Here is a 16,330-nt window from a genome sequence, read left to right on the forward strand (position 1 = left end):
TGCTGCATTGTTGTCAGAGAAGCAGCACTTCAGCATAGCATGTTTCCTTAATGTCTGATGATACAGTTAGTTAATTTGATTATTCAATTCAGTAGATATCTGACATATTGCTCCTTTAAACATTGAATCATATGATCAAGAATGTATAGTAAAGTGCATGCCTGAAGCCTCTGCATTGCTTCAATGTCAAAAATGCTTATCGTGCTGGAAAAAGGCCCATGCAAACCTTAATCCTGAGCTTCACCACCTGAGGAGGCAGAAAGGCTTATCTCCTCCCAGGAGCCCAACTTCTTCCTCACTGTCACCCCTTCCCATGATTTGCATACACGGTCAAGAGGTTACAGACTCAGAGGCACAGTCTGACATTTGAATTCTGTGTGGACAGTCAGAGTGTGTGCCCCAGTCCTCCCCTAGCCCGTCTTGTCTGAAAGGTGAAGTCATGCCAAACTTGGTGTGTCTTCTTCAGGGATATGAGACACAAACTTTAGTTGTACAGGAGACAAACATTTTCTTCTCTCTTTTAGAAAAACACAGCACATAAGGTCTGATAAAATAATTTAGCACAGCATTGTCATTTCACCTGCAAATAATTAAAGATGCTGACCGATGGGAATTAACTTTTAGTCGGAATACTTATACAACAATGAACTTCAGTACAGTTTTATGGTAATTGTTCTTTACTTGATTCTCTCCATTTATTCCTATGTATATCAACTACCTATTTCCGAAGTACATTTCAATCCGTCTATGACTATTTTCAGTACGAAGTGAAACATGCATGTTGAGTTTCTCTACATGTGGTTACCACCACAGGTGTATCCAATCACTAATTAAGACCCTTTACCTGCTGATGCGACCATCAGCATGTGAAGAAGCTACTGCACAAGTGGGCATGTGATTTCAAGTGTTAATAATTACACAATGTCTGACTATATTCTATGATTGACTTTGTATCTCAATTTTTTTATTAACCAATTGCAGCTTCTGAAAAAATGTGTCATACCTGGCAACGGGGTCAACCACGCCTCCTCACTGAGATAAAAGTTTCTGGCTGTTTTCGAAACCGCATACTACATACTACTATCTAAATCAGTATGCAGTATATACTGTATCCTGCATATTGAGTTCAACAGTAGTATGTAGTATGACTGCCAGTCGTCAGTTATTTTGCAGTATGCTTGGCCCCGGTTAAACTGGTTTTACTCAGCTGTGAATAATTTGTAGTAATAGAGCAAGCCAAGGACCCTGTAATTGCAGCTGCTTGTCCAGCAGTGGCACATGCACTGTACAGTCTACAAAGCAGGAAAATCCGAGGTGGTAAGACTTATAAATATATGAACATGTCATATTTGTTATTGGTTCATAATGTGTCAAGATATTCAGTCACCGCCACCGACGAGTTCAAACAGCTGCGCTCCGGCATTTTGATCTTTGACCTGGCACTTTGCATTGTGGGAAACAGTATGCGAGGTAGACTGGTCCGATGCAAACTGTACAATTTTCCCGAATCAGTATGACATCCTGGTATTTTTGGCATACTGCAGATCTCGCAGTTGTTCACATACTGCATACTGCATACTGCATTTTGGCCAAATCAGTATGTACTAGTAGTATAGTATGCGGTTTCAAAAACAGCCTCTGTCTCTTCCTTGCTCAGAGATGCTCTGAGAGTCTCCTTGCTAGGATCTTTTAAGCTAAGTTAGGAGCTCTCTGAAAGGATTCTCAGAATGTTTGTGAATACGGGCCCTGACCTTTGGTAAACAGACTTTTAACAGCATCGATGTTGTGTCATCTTTGTGGTATTACTTTCATGGTGCTGAATGAAAATCTATACAGTGTTTTTCGGTATGACAGTGAACAGCATGAGTATGATAGAGGAAATATCACCCTACTTTCAGTAAAAAAAAAAAATCAGGAATAAAAAGATTCATAGGTCTGCTGTATAATTTATGTGGGCCTGTGGCTCTGGGAATGATTTTAGAGGCCAGCTTTCTCCAAGAAAAGGCATTCTGATGGCACCAATTTCCCCTCTTTGCTGTTGTAGTCTGCAGGATTAAAGTATTGCTCCTGGATCCTGGCCATTTCGCCAACACATCCAACTGACTGTAAGCAGAAGCAATACTCTTTAAATATTGATGCTGTGATACATTTTACCATTGACCAAAAAAAAAATTCCTCGCTGTCACTGGAGCTGATGTGCATGAGTGTGTTGGCATTTCTCCAACCACCTCCTGTTTACCATCCTTTTATTGAAAGCAGTTTGCATTTCCCAGATGACTCGAGGGCTATATGGAAATGACACAAACACACAAACCTCCTCACAATATGAAGGGCGGTAATTGTTTGCATCGCATGGTGCTTTCATGGTCCCTGTTGCATAACTGCCTGTGGATAGAAGCCTTTTTCATTTTTCATTGTTATTCTGCAGTGAACATGTTGGAAGTCATGCCAAATTGCTGCTAGATGATGTGGATTCAGGCACATGCACAAGATTTTATGGAAGTTTGGTCACAGCCAAAAGAAAGCTGAATAACTCTTCATAACAATTGAAACAAGGGGATGTGGCTGATTGAGTGGACTGCAAGGTGCTTTACTTTTTAAAGGGGACATATTATGTCCCCTTTAAAAAATCCACTTCTACAGTGTTTTTTGAACATATATTTGGGTAACCTGAGTGTCTACTGACCCACAACATGTGAAATAAACCCATCCAGTTATTTGTTTGTGGTCTGCATAAGTCCAACACAGAGGAAAATGCTCTGTTTCAAATTTGCTCTCCTCCATGTGATGTCACAGTGGGATTCTAGTAAAAAATAAAATAAATCCCCTCCCCTCCCCTGGTATCTCCACCCATGGACTAAACCCTCAGTCTAGAACAAAACTTTTACACAGATCGGCCATTTTTATTCTCACTACAGAGGAGTAATGTCTACCGGGAAAACCCAGGGTGGTGCTCATTGAATTTAAAGAGACACACACACCAAAACGTAGCGTTCTGAGAGAGCTGGTTTATACAGGGTCACAAACCTCCTCTGGTGCTTGATTCAAGTTATATTTTGACCAAAGCACAGCACAGATGTTTCATTTAGATCACAGGGGACTGTTTGAAAAGGAGGAAAAGGGGGTATAATATGTCCTCTTTAACAGATAAATGTAAAATGACCACACTGTAGAAAAATGCACACAAGAGTTTATTTTCATGTAGAAACGAAGGATAGATGCATAAGTACATGTGGAATGCAAAGATGATAAGAAATAAATGTGGTTTAAACATAAAAAAAATGACTTTATTGAGAAATCCTAAATATGACTACTAATAAAAATGCATAACATGCACTGATATAAATTAAACAACTTCCCCACACCACTTCTAACTTGTTTTGTTCTTTTGAGGATGAAGACAACATCAACCACAGAACCCAACGTCCAGTTTTCAACGCCAATGCAGCCTCAGTGAGCGTCTGCAAACTTTTCAGGACTTCCAGTGCAGCTTGTGTTTAGCAATACAGGACAGCCAAGACTTTCTTTACTTCAATGATTATTGACAGTACAACTAGAGAAGCGAGAATGGAGTTGGAGTCCAGAGTCAACGTCTAGGATTAGTTTGTTAACTGCACTTGTATGCACATGCCTGTTTATAGAGATCAGGTAGAGCTAAATCATCATTAGTTGACCACTGATAAGTCCCCGTATTACATCACAACAGGTACATTCTTTCTCGTTTGCTCTACACGCAGACTCTTTGTAGGGTAAAGCCAATGCTGACTGACATAAAAGGAAGCCACTCGGACTTCAAACAGAAAGCTGAATGCTTCTGATTCTGCATTCTTGCACAAAATCTTTAAAAAGAGATCAGAAAGAAAAAAACATTAAAAACTGCTTCTAGTAAGAGGCAGCTTCGAGTGCATTTCCTTTTTTAAGATTGAACAAACAACTCTCGAAAAATGACCAGACCTACAGTGAGAGTGTCCACACCTTCAACGTGAACAGTGAACGAGTTTGTTAACCGGTGTTGATGTGATAATGTGTGTGTTGACTTCTCTAACATGAAATACCCTTAATAAGTGCATGATATTTTTACATCGTTCTCCAAATGAATTTAAAACAGAAAACACAAACACACACGCAAGCATGCACGCACACACACTTTTGATGCAACCTATGATGTTTTTTTAAGACTTTTAGAAACGTATTGTGCCTAAACTAAAAAAGCTTCAAATACTGTTTGTGTGAGCCATTGAGTCTGTCAGTCTCCATTCAAACACCTGCTGAGGATCTCTGTCATTCAGAAACATATGTGTAATATCGGATCTTCTTTTTTCGTTTTTCCACAATCTGTTGAGCTCCACATAAAATGACAAGTGCCTGTAATTACTGAGTAAGAGCCTCCTAGTTTAGAGAAAAACAAGGCGACATCTAACAGATGTTGTCCCCTGGGACGTGGGCTCATTTGATCAAGGCTTTATTTTGCATCCACATTTATTTCAGAACCGTAGCGTTGAGTTCTTCTTTATTTCTCTGTTAGTGCTCCGACATGATGTGCAGCGTATGCTGAGTGACACAGTGAGCTCATTAGCTAAGTTTTAGCATCTTTGAGCATATTAAAGGGACACACTTCAATATGTCACTTTGTGAATGAGCCATATTCAAGCAAGCATCAGAACAAGCCTGACGTGCAATTACAGCAGAGGCTTTGCAGCTGTTTCACACCACACTCTTTAAGAAGTTGTTCCTTTTTTACTTGTAACCCTTCCTTTGTTATTTAGGTTTTTTTTTTGTAATTGTTCGTGCTTTTGTTGCTGTTTGACCCTGTAGTAAATATTGTCATTGAAGTCGTTATCAATTATTGTCAACATTGTTTTGTGTTTTTAGGTGTTTCTTGAGCTGTTTACTGTACCTGTGAAAAATAAGTTATTGAAGTCTGATCATTCAAGCTGAAAAATAAAATGCAGAGTGGGCGCAGTTTGTTTACAGATTAAAGCTTTAACTGTTACCTCTCTCATACAAATGTAGATACATCTTTTTGCTATGATCACAAAAAAAGGAAGACATTTTTTTCTAACAATCTAAACCAATATTTATATTTAAGTAATCCACAAATAGGAAACAGTTCATATGTTAAATTCTCTAAATTAAACTACTGTAAACATCTGGGCCTGTATTCACAAACACTTTGAGAATCCTCTCAGAGAGCTCCTAACTTAGCTTAATAAATCCTAGCAAGGATTTTTTATTTTACGAGTGATTTAGGAACATTCTCAGGGCAACAAAGAAGGGACAGAAACTTTTATCTTAGTGAGGAGGCGGGGTCGACCCCGTTGCTCAGTATGACACATTTCTCCAGATACTGTGAACACTATGGACTAGACATCTCTGTGTGATTAATTATAAGACGTATACTTTTTAAGTATATAGCCTACAAGATGTTTTAAATCAGATGCCCACTTGTGCAGCAGCTTCTTCATCTGCTATATCAGCAGGTGAAGGGTCTCAATCAGTGATTGGATGCACCTGTGGAGGTAACCACATGTAGAGAAACTCAACATGCATGTCACGCTTTGTACAGAAAATAATAGATGGATTGAAATGTCTGCACAGATCGCTTTAGACCGTTTGGCACAACTATGATTCAAAAATAATATTTGTAAATTTCTCCATTTTCTCCTTAGCTTGAGAACCACTTCAGGTTGTTAAAAGTGTGCCTCACTACTCCTAACAGTTTGACACCTCAGGAGCTCTCTTAAGGGCTAAGACACTTTACAAGGATCTAGTCCTAACTGTAAGGGGACATTCTTAATTAATGTCAGGATTTTCATGTTTTGATCACCCCATGTAAGTTTTTTCTTTAAGGAAAACTTGACATACTTAAAATAATAAAATATGTATCTGCAGACACTCAACAACCACTTTTATTAGGTTTTTCTTTATCATCCACGAATCAACTCCAGCAGTTTTTGATTCCTGATTTTAAAAAAACTCCATAAAAGTTTCCGGACATAAATGTCTAATGAATACATTCTCACTCACTCGAGTAATTGTATTTTCTGTGATTGTTGTGGTTCTAATAACCTTGATTTCACAGAAGCTTTGCAATGCAAGTAAAAAGAAATAGGCTTTTGTTTTTTTTCTTTGTCACATATTGACTGTGAGCAACTACGTCATACACTTAAATAAAGCTTAGTATTGGCTGGGAACGCAAACTTCTAATATCCCTTCCAGTCAAATTCAGTGTTAAGAAACCAAATGTGTGAAAATGAAATGAAACTTTAGTAACTTGCCATGAAATGCTCTTTTCACTCTGCTACATGTAATCAGTATATGTGCAAAGGAAAATCTACATTTAATTCATGACATGATTGTGTTATTCCAGGTGCTGGTCTAACAGTTGATAGGAGACAGAGGTAGAAATCACACACTCTGGAATCAGCACTGACTTACATAAAACCAGGAAAGTTTGTAACACAGCCTCTGATTGGTCAATAGACTCCGCACAAGGCAACAGGAAAACAGTTAAGTGGACTGCATGGGAAAATAATCACAACAGGCCATCAAATAAAGGAATGTTTGTATGGATTAACTGTTTAGAGTCTCCATAAAGGCTCTGCAGTTTGAAGCTGGATTTGGTCGCTCAAAAGGAGAAATGATCTCTTACAAGAACAGCCCAGCTTTCTGATTCACAGCAGAAAAAAAGTAAGTCCCTAGCACTCAATGTGCCAATGATATTAAAGACAACCATATGTTGTCACATAATAAAACAGACTTTAGGCGACTATAGTATCTTTAAAATCAAATAATTAAGTTTAGTGACTTGTATAAAATTGGTCGAAATTCAAAGAAAAAATGCCAAGTCATGAAATATGGAAAAGGTTAAGTTTCAATGAGTTTGTCTTTTTGTGATATAGTGACTCATTGAATATCTGACTTATAATTGTATTACTTCTAAATAGTTAAATTGGGCTGCTGTGGCATCAGTGGAAGAGTCGGTCTTCTCTTAACCGGAGGTTTTGGGGTTCGATCCCCATGGTCTTGGAGCCACATGTCCTATGTGTCGACACTAAACCTAAAGTAATGTGTATGAATGGGATTAGTTACTTCTGATGGACCGTAACATAGCAACCTCATCAGTATGTGAATGGGATGTGAATGTGTTGGTGTGACCTGTGGTGTTAAAGAGCTTTGAGTAGTCAGTAGACTAGAAAAGAGCTATGCAAGCTCAAGTCCATTTACCATTTTATGTTAGAAAGAAGTTTCTTTTAGAAAGTTTACAAAGTTAAAGATTACGAATTATGATTCAAACAGCAAGTGTTGACTGTAGTTGACCATTTGGCATCATTCTGGATGAAATACCTTCCTCTGAGTTTAATGAAGAGGGGAGAAGAAGCAGTACTTAGAAAGCTTTCAGCCATGATTGTTTCCAAAGAGACAATCAGAAGAGGAATATCTTTTCAGTCCTTTTACTTCCAGTACATCATAAAATGTATCGCACTATTGCACTGTTTACCTTTTTATTTCACAAACTGCTGTATTCAAAAAGATCTCACTGTGGAATAAAAGGTTTAATAAGTGATCATTTAAAATTCATCTTCAGGAGAATCCCAGATAACTCCAGCACTCTGTATCTCATCTGAAACAACCCAGCCATAAAATGATGCTATTCAATGGGCCATTATTCTCTAATCAGCAACCAGGAGCTGAGAGTATTTTACTCCGGGTGTTTAACTCACCTTGAATGGAAAATACACACACAATGGGAACTAAATTACCGGTAGCTCATTATATATTGGATGTGCAGTTTTTCAAGAGTTTTAACACAAGTGAAAGATTTCTCTTGTTGGCATGTGAAGACTCTTCTAGTCACATTTAATTTTACTGCCTTTTTTTTATGTCTTGTGATTTGTTCTAAGTCTGCTGAAAGGTCATACTTTGCAAGTAGCTCCAGCAGCTCCCTGCAAAGATTAAAAAAAAAAAAAAAAAAAAAAAAAAAAGGGTTTCTACCTGATTTTGGTACAGCCTGGATCGCAGGATGTAGTCACTGCTCCAGGGAGCCAGGGGGGCTTAACAGGGGCATCTGGGCCATAAAAGAAGGAAAAATAAGTGAAAAAGAGAAAACGCAGACAAATCAACAAAGACTCAACTTTTTGCACCTCCTCTTTCTTAACCCCTCCCTCCCTCCATCCCCCTCTCACAGCACTGAAGTAGTTAGAAAGATTTACAAGGTGTGTTATTTTTCTCAGGCTACACTGACCAGAACACTCCAGAAACCTTGGATGGAAAAATGCATATTTTGCTCTGTATAATGATAGTCAGATATTGCTAAATCACCAGTCTACATTTCCATTGATTTTTGAATATGCCCTTTGTTTTGGTTGAAAATTGTTTTACTGATCTGTTTCGTGGCTGTAACCATGTTGTTGCGCTGCAGCATGTCTTTGCCAGGACACACTCGACATTAAGATGTTTTTTATCACATTTAAACACAACTCCTGCAAAAACAAGTGATATTAAAAAATAATAGGCAACATGCACCATTCCCTTTGTTTAATATATTTTTACCTTTATTTAAGCCTTGAAAATCATTGAGGTTTCCCTCATTTACAATAATATTGAGATACAAATCAGAACAAAACAAAAAAAAAAGAGCACAAATGAAATAACAAAGACGGGATGATTCTCAGTGAAAACAGTCGCACACTGGGGTAAAGGGGTTTGAGATCATTGTCTTAATTTGTACAAGAGAAACAAGAGTGTCAATTCTAGGTTAATTTGATCAATCAAGATGACGTAATTGCTCTATGAACACACTTATGACCATCTGGAAAACCATTTTCCTCTGACGGTCATGATGTGTGTTTAGATCAGTGTTTCTTTTCAAATGCTTTTTTTCACTGCTGTGTTAAAAACAGATTTCTCCAATTAGGCAGAGAAGTTTGTGTGGTAATAAAAGCAACATCAGTTCATCCAACGTCCAACACACATACTGAGAAAATCATGAAGTACATGAAGAAAGAGACTTTTACGTCACTCAACCTTTAGGCAACAAAAAAATGTTAGCAGGGGAAATATCAGATTTGTGTAGACTGATGAAACTGTTTTTAAAAATAGAACAATGATGGCACTTAAATGTCTTATTCTCATCATGCATTCTGCCATTTAAAATTCCAAGGCTGCTCTCTTTTTCAGCTCCTTCATTTCTTCTTCTCAGTGTCGAAAAGAGTGAAAATTTGTTTCCTCTTTGGATGGAACCTCAGCGGATACTTGATATAGGTCAGGCTTGGGGTCTGTTGAAGTTCTTTTATGGTTCACATAAGAAGTGGACCCACTTTGTTTTTTAAAGTGAAGCTAATGAGGAAGTGCTATACTGGTAGCACTGCCCCTGTCGCCTAGCAACCTCAACAGCTGCACCAGAGCTAGCTAATATAACTAACGTCACAAATTATCCGATCATTCAAAAGACAATTTGTATGTTTTTCAACATTTGTATTGGTTGCTATTGACTATTGACTCAAAATCAATTACTGACATTTAAAATTGAATTTCTTGTCCGTTTGAGAGTCCGCCACCTCAGTTTGGCTGACAATGAATCTCCTGATATGTGAGACCACCAAGGAAGCATTGGATGGATCCTAGGGGGGTCAGGGAAAGGAGTACAGATTTGTTGGCAGTATTTGAAGGAGGGTAGCCTTTGACGTGCCGTCGGTCTGTAGTCTAAAAATGCAGTTTATGCAGTTTATTCAAACAGTTGAGACAATATGGCTACCTCAGTTGATTTATAACCACAGTTAAATGTCTCCTAAAGAATGTAACCTGTGGTCTCAAAGGCTGACTTTGAGTTTTCATTAATAAGGCATGATTTTTATTTTGAAAATTAACCTCCCTCCAAGAACTAAAGCTAATACAAAGCTGGATAGACTTCAGGGTTTGGCTGCCTTGAGTTCACAGTTTATAACGGCAATTTCCTGTTGACCATGATAGAGACGTAAAAAATGCTAAAACAACATGTTGTACAAATATGGTCCATTCTCTAGAAAGAAAATTAAGGCAAAAATGCCAAACTAAGCCATTAAAAGGTGGTTCATAAACCAATGAGTAATGTCATGTTTGGTTACATCCTCTTCTTTAAAAAGAAAAGTATTAATTCCAAACGGATAAATCCCAAAACCAACAACTTTTTGGATTGGTCTTCCTCCTTACGACTGGTTCTAATTAGCTTTACATGGACAGGAGAGAATGGATGCAGGTCATATTAATTTACAAAGCGTGTTCATACATTCATCAAGCCACAAGTGAATAGATGTATATGACCTCATCATGGGTTATGTCGCCCAAGAGGGAAACAATTTGGTTCAACCTCATGATACGCTCAGTAGATCGGGACATTGTCATGAGCGTAAAATAATGTTGATTGTGCAGGTCAGGGGTCCCTGGGTTCCATCATAAAGCAATAAAACGAGGCTGGAGTCCGAGGCGCCCACATCATTTAAATTTAGGACGTGTGTGATGAGCCCTGACAGGCTGTGGTCATTCCTGTGGCGGAACTGCTATTGTTGCCAGCACAGATGTGGACGGAGTTAAACAAGAACATATGGTGCAGGAAGCCACACAAATCCATGTGTGCTCAAGCATTGACATGCATTCATTTTACCTTGAGTGCGCGCAAACCGAGGTTTCAAAGGGACGGGGAAAAGGCTATCCCGCTGTGCCGAGCTCCCTCCCACTAGCTCTTCTGGGAACAGGGAACATTGGTCCATGGAATAGCCTGTTGTCAACGTGTTCCCCTCACGTACATATATCACACGTCTCCTGTGTTCCTCTGGAGTAAAACTAGCACGACTGACAACGGGTGTGGAGCATCATAAAGGGAGAATAGTGGGCGACTGAAGCAGAGGAGGAGGGAATTGGACCTGAGCCAATGAGGGAAGGTGGAGAAATGTTAAGGGAAAGAATTCAAGGAATATATAAAATATGGTACAGAGTGGGTGGAGGAGTGTCGACAGGGATAAAATAAAGCTTGGTGATGAGAAGAATTCAGATGAGGCTGTGCAGACATATGAAACAAGTTCAGCTGTGAAAGACCTTTGTGTTTTACTAATGATGAAGCTTGGGTGTTCAGCACCAAAGACAGTGTAATGTGAAAAACAAAAAAGAAGCAAAAACACAGCATAAACTTGTAAATGTTATTGTAAGACATTTTTGACAGTTGACCTAAAGTATTAACAGACTTTTAGTAGAGGGATATGTTAGTTGGAAATTAATTGAGTTGCCACCCTCAGTCTTGAGAGTCTTGTTGCAGAGATCTCCAAGGGAACAAAGGAGGCAACCTCAGGACAGAGTACATTTCAAAAATGTTGTTTTCCCTGTCTTTATCGTCAAACATTTACTGTTTTCTGTCAGCATCGCTCAGTGTTGTTGAAAAGGTATGTAATGTTGTTTGGCCTATTGTCTGAATGTGTGATCAGAGCCATTATTGGCAACAAACAGAGAGCGATAACTCATTCTGAGACATTATATCAACATACAAAGTGAATCACTAGGGGATCAAGTTAGCGCCGCGCTATTGGCAGCCTGTTGCAGCAGCTCCGGTTTTGTCTAGCGTTTTAAGTGTTTTGTTATGTGTCAAGTCACCTGTCGTAGCCTACGAGTTAGTCAAGATGGACACTAAGTGGCTTAGTCGAGTTTTATTAGTTTTTACCGTTTTTATATATTTTTTCGTGTCGGTACAGTATGCCAACGCCGGCGGTATTGTTTACACGCGCGACCAGCTGTTAGCGCTCTCCAAACCACTACCTTTGACGGGAACGAGACACCAAATCTCCAGAGGAGCTAAGGAGAAGACGCCAAGGATGCAGAGCCGGTGTTATAAGGAGAGCAAGGAGGAGAAGGTTCAAGCCTTGCATCCCCTCGATTGTCATGGGGAATGTGAGGTCACTGGTCAACAAGGTGGACGAACTCGGAGCACTCATAAGATCACAGCATGAATATCGAGAATGCAGTTTAATGTGTTTCACCGAGACATGCAAGCAGGAGAATATTCCGGACGCAAACACAACAATGAATGGATTTATGACTGTGCAGGCTGACCGGGATCACAGGCTGAGTGGTAAGAAGAGAGGAGGGGGGCTTGCTCTGCTTGTGAATAACCGATGGTGTCATCCTTCTCACATTAATGTAAAGGAGCGCATCTGCACCCCTAACATCGAACTGTTAGCCGTTAGTCTGCGTCCATACTATCTCCCGAGGGAATTTACCTGTGTTGTTGCCATTGTTGTTTACATACCGCCGTCAGCTGATGCCGACACAGCATGTGATGTCATCAACTCAGTCTCTGCTAAAATACTCACACAACATCCAAATGCCTTCATTGCAATCTCTGGGGATTTTAATCATGCCTCTCTCTCTACAACCCTCCCAACTTTTTACCAATTTGTCATGTGCCCTACCAGAGACAATAAAACACAGGATTTACTGTATGCAAACATACAGGATGCATACAGATCCACAGCCCTCCCTCCCCTTGGCAGGTCAGACCATAACCTGGTTCTGCTTAGTCCCACCTACACACCCATTGTTCAGCGGAAACCGGTAACCACAAGGACAGTCAGGAGGTGCTCTCAGGAAACCAATGAACTCCTGCAAGGGTGTTTTGAGGCTACAGACTGGGATGTGCTCTGCGAACCCCATGGGAATAACATTGACTCCATGACGGACTGTATAACTGACTACATCTCCTTCTGTGTCAATAATGTGGTACCTACTAGGGCGGTGAGGTGCAAACAATAAACCCTGGATCACCAGTGATTTAAGAAGAAGAAGGCATTCAGGGACGGTGACAGTGAGTTGCTGAAGAGCGTACAGAGGGAGTTGAGAGTGAGGCTGAGAGAAAACAAGGAGGCATACAGGAGGAAGCTGGAGAGCAAGCCGCCCATAACCGGCTTCAAGGTGAAAGAAAATCAGGCAGAAGGTAGTCAGGAAAGGGCCAATGAGCTGAATGTGTTCTTCAGTAGGTTCAGCACGAGGCCTTTGGCTACCTCCCCGGCCCCTGATAGCCACACACATCCTCCCCCCTCCCCGCAAGTTACCTGGACGGCACCCACTGCCCCCCCCAACATGCTCTCACCGTGCCCCACTCCTACCCCACACTTCTCTAGCCTGTCTGTCTGTCTCCAGTAGCCAGGTGAGAATGCCAGGGTTGGATGCCAGTGCTGTGGAAAACATCCTGCCTTGTTCCGGTCCCCAAGAAACCCTCTCCCTCTGCCCTCAACGACTGCAGACCAGTTCCCCTAACATTGCACATGAAGGTACTTGAGAGGCTGGTCTTGGCCCACCTGAGACCACAGGTGACCAGCTACCTGGACCCGTTGCAGTTTGCATACTGCCCAAGGGTGGGGGTTGAGGACGCCATCATCTACCTACTCCACAGAGCCCACTCTCACCTAGACAAGTCTGGTAGCACTGTGAGTATTATGTTTTTATTATGTTTATTATGTTATTTTTCAAGTGCTTTTAACACCATACAGCCAGTACTGCTACGTGAGTAGCTGGAGCTGATGCAGGTAGACACCACCAAGATGTTGTCATCATGGATCATGGATTACCTGACTGACAGACCACAGTTTGTGAAGCTGGGGAGGTCTGTGCCTGAGCGGGCGGTCAGTGGCATAGGAGCGCTGCAGGGGACTGTGCTGTCCCCTTTCCTCTTCACACTATACACCTAAGACTTCCAGTATAACTCTGAGGCTTGTCACTTACAGATGTTCTCAGACGATACTGCGGTAGTGGGGTGTATCAGTAGTGAACTCGAGTCCCCATCTCTAAGGATTCAAGTTATTTATAATAAGGGGCATGGCACATCTGAGTGACGGGCTTACGTGTTGTAGCTGTTTGTCAGGAGGCTTAAGGCCGCCTCAGCTCCAGCTCTGTCTGTTACTAAGTTGACAGGAAGTTACTTTGAGACAGCATTTCCTATATGGCGACCACCATCAACGAGTTTCAAAAGGCCACTTCAGACACCAATGTGTGACGTCACTGAGACTACGTCCATGTTTACACAGTCCATGTCTTTAACACAGTCATCACACAGGAGAAAGCATTAGCACTCGTATGGTGCTGTGCTCCGGTTTTTATTGAATGTTTTCGTCAAGTACTCACTCATTTTGGTTTGGCCTCCACCAACTCATCAAAAACCACCTGGCTTTGAGGCTGCTAAATGCTCACTCTCTTGGTGCTTGACAGGTTTTCAGTTCTTGATACTTAGGTTGCTAAAAACATCTGCCTGCTGTGGAAAGGAAAGCTGTGTTAATAAAGCTAGAAGAGTGGGAAACAAGGTGATAATTGTCTGCGGGCAAACCCTCTTACAAGACACAGCCAAATACATTGTTTTAAATGTATTAAATGAATATTACAATGTTGAATATGTATAAGCAGCACTGCATATTTTTTGTAGATCATTAATGCATATATGGACTTCTAGGAAAAAACACTTCATATAGCATTTTAAAATGCTATAGTCTCTTTTTCAACTGATCTGTATTTCTTTCATAAAAAGTGTCTGTGACAAATAGCATAAAGTAAAATCAGTGCATGGGCACTGCTCTTGCTCTAAAACTGTGTTATAACCTGCAGTGGCTCTGGAGGCAATTTCTGTAGCTTACTCAGATCTTCGGAGCTTGTCTCATTATATCAGGTTTAAACATGTTGCTAAGGCTTTTAACCTTTTTTTAAATCTATGTATTGTTCTGTCTCTTAAATTTTCTCCGAGGATACTCTTACATGTGGCTTTAATATATCTTTTAACTAAAATAACAAAACATTTTACTTTTCAAATGTGTTCACTCTTGTTTTGAAATTTAAAATTATTGTGTCTGTGTTTGTTATAAAGATCTGAAAGTACAAATTTGTCGGTTTCTCAGTTTTAAAGACTTACTATGCCTCTTCCAGAGTAGATTTTCAGATAAAAAAAAATGCTCACCTCTCAGCTCCCCCTCCCCTCCTGTCCTGTTTTGCGAGCAGGGACAGAGACAGCAGCAGACGATCAACATCCGAAAACAAGTTTATATCAATGTGATCAATTTCAAGTTATGATATGCATCTCAAAGTTGATTCTGTTGTTATAGGTTTGTCTTTTTAGGCCATAGAAAGTCTGTTGGTTCTCCTCCAGTTGTGACAACACTCCGTTCTTGTGATGCCAGAAACAACTTCCCTGAGTGGGAAGGGCTGTCTCTCACACTATTAATAAGGACCATGTTAATTCTATTCTCTCAGAAATAATGTGTTTATCTCTCAGGGACATTTAATAAATCCTAGGTGGTTTAAAAATGTATTTTGATGTAACTTAGAAAACACATTCATTTTTTAATGCAGTTTTTATTATCCGATTAGTGCTATCCGTTTTTATGTAGCAACAAAGTAATGAAAATAAATTCCCATGGGAAATCAAGAAAAGTGAGACTCTTTTAGCCATAAAGGTTTTTAAATGTTTCTTTAATTTAATGTATTATTTTCAACATCCTTTAAAACTATTACAGTGATAATTATAATTTCAATAGGAATATGAGTAAATATATCTGCATGTGTATGTTATTTTTGGGGGGCAAAGTCTTGGACAATAATCACATTTAGACCTTGATTTACCTCAGGATAGAATCTCCTCCTGAGCCTTTCAGGCAAGGCCTGTTGTATCCGATGTCCTCATTTCCAACCACAGCTGGGAGAAAAGGCCATTAACCAGGTAGATGGGATCCTTAATGCTTCTCTTAGTCTTATTCTTGCAGTGCAGGTTGTATTTATCCTTTAGGCGGGTCATAAGAGGTGAACCTGTCTCTGTCTTGTCTTTCTCTTCTCTTCCCCCCTGAGTCTTTAAGCAGTGCTAATGTCAGGCCCTCTGTAACATGAACACCAAGGACCTGTTTAAGAGGGCCCTCCCTCCCAGGACCTGTTGATATTGAAGAGGTCATAGATCCTTCCCTGACTCTTCCGTTATAAGCTCCTTGACTATCCAAGACTATTTATCAGGCCCTCTTCTTCAGTCAGTTATGAGTTCATATACAGTAGTTATCTATCAGGCAATTCACATCTTTCATGAGCAGACTTAATGATTGTATTGGAGTCCAGTGTGCCGCATGCCGTCTTTTTGAGACAGGGAGATCAGCAGGGGGCTCAGAACGCAGCCCTGAGGTACGCCTGTGTTAAGAGTGATGGTGGCAAAAGTGTGTTTTCCTATCCTCTCCATCAAGGGTCTGCCCCACAGGGAATCAAGGATCCACATGCAACATAAAGTGTTTAATCCCAGGTCTTTAATCTTTGAGTGGATTATAGAGAGAACAGAAGTCAATGA

General features: G+C 40.2%; 1 long non-coding RNA gene across 1 annotated transcript in view; it reads right to left on the minus strand.

Moving 5' to 3' along the window:
* LOC136181247 (uncharacterized) overlaps positions 1-10,816 on the minus strand; it is a 75,318-nt gene extending 64,502 nt beyond the window's left edge. The window contains exons 1-2 of the long non-coding RNA XR_010667605.1: positions 10,643-10,816; positions 7,996-8,068 (exon numbers count right to left, since the gene is read on the minus strand). This is a non-coding gene — a long non-coding RNA (uncharacterized lncRNA). The remainder of the gene's footprint in view (positions 1-7,995; positions 8,069-10,642) is intronic.
* Between the last annotated feature and the right edge of the window lie 5,514 nt (positions 10,817-16,330).

Source organism: Labrus bergylta, chromosome 13 (genome assembly GCF_963930695.1).
Source record: "Labrus bergylta chromosome 13, fLabBer1.1, whole genome shotgun sequence".
Lineage (NCBI taxonomy): Eukaryota > Metazoa > Chordata > Actinopteri > Labriformes > Labridae > Labrus > Labrus bergylta.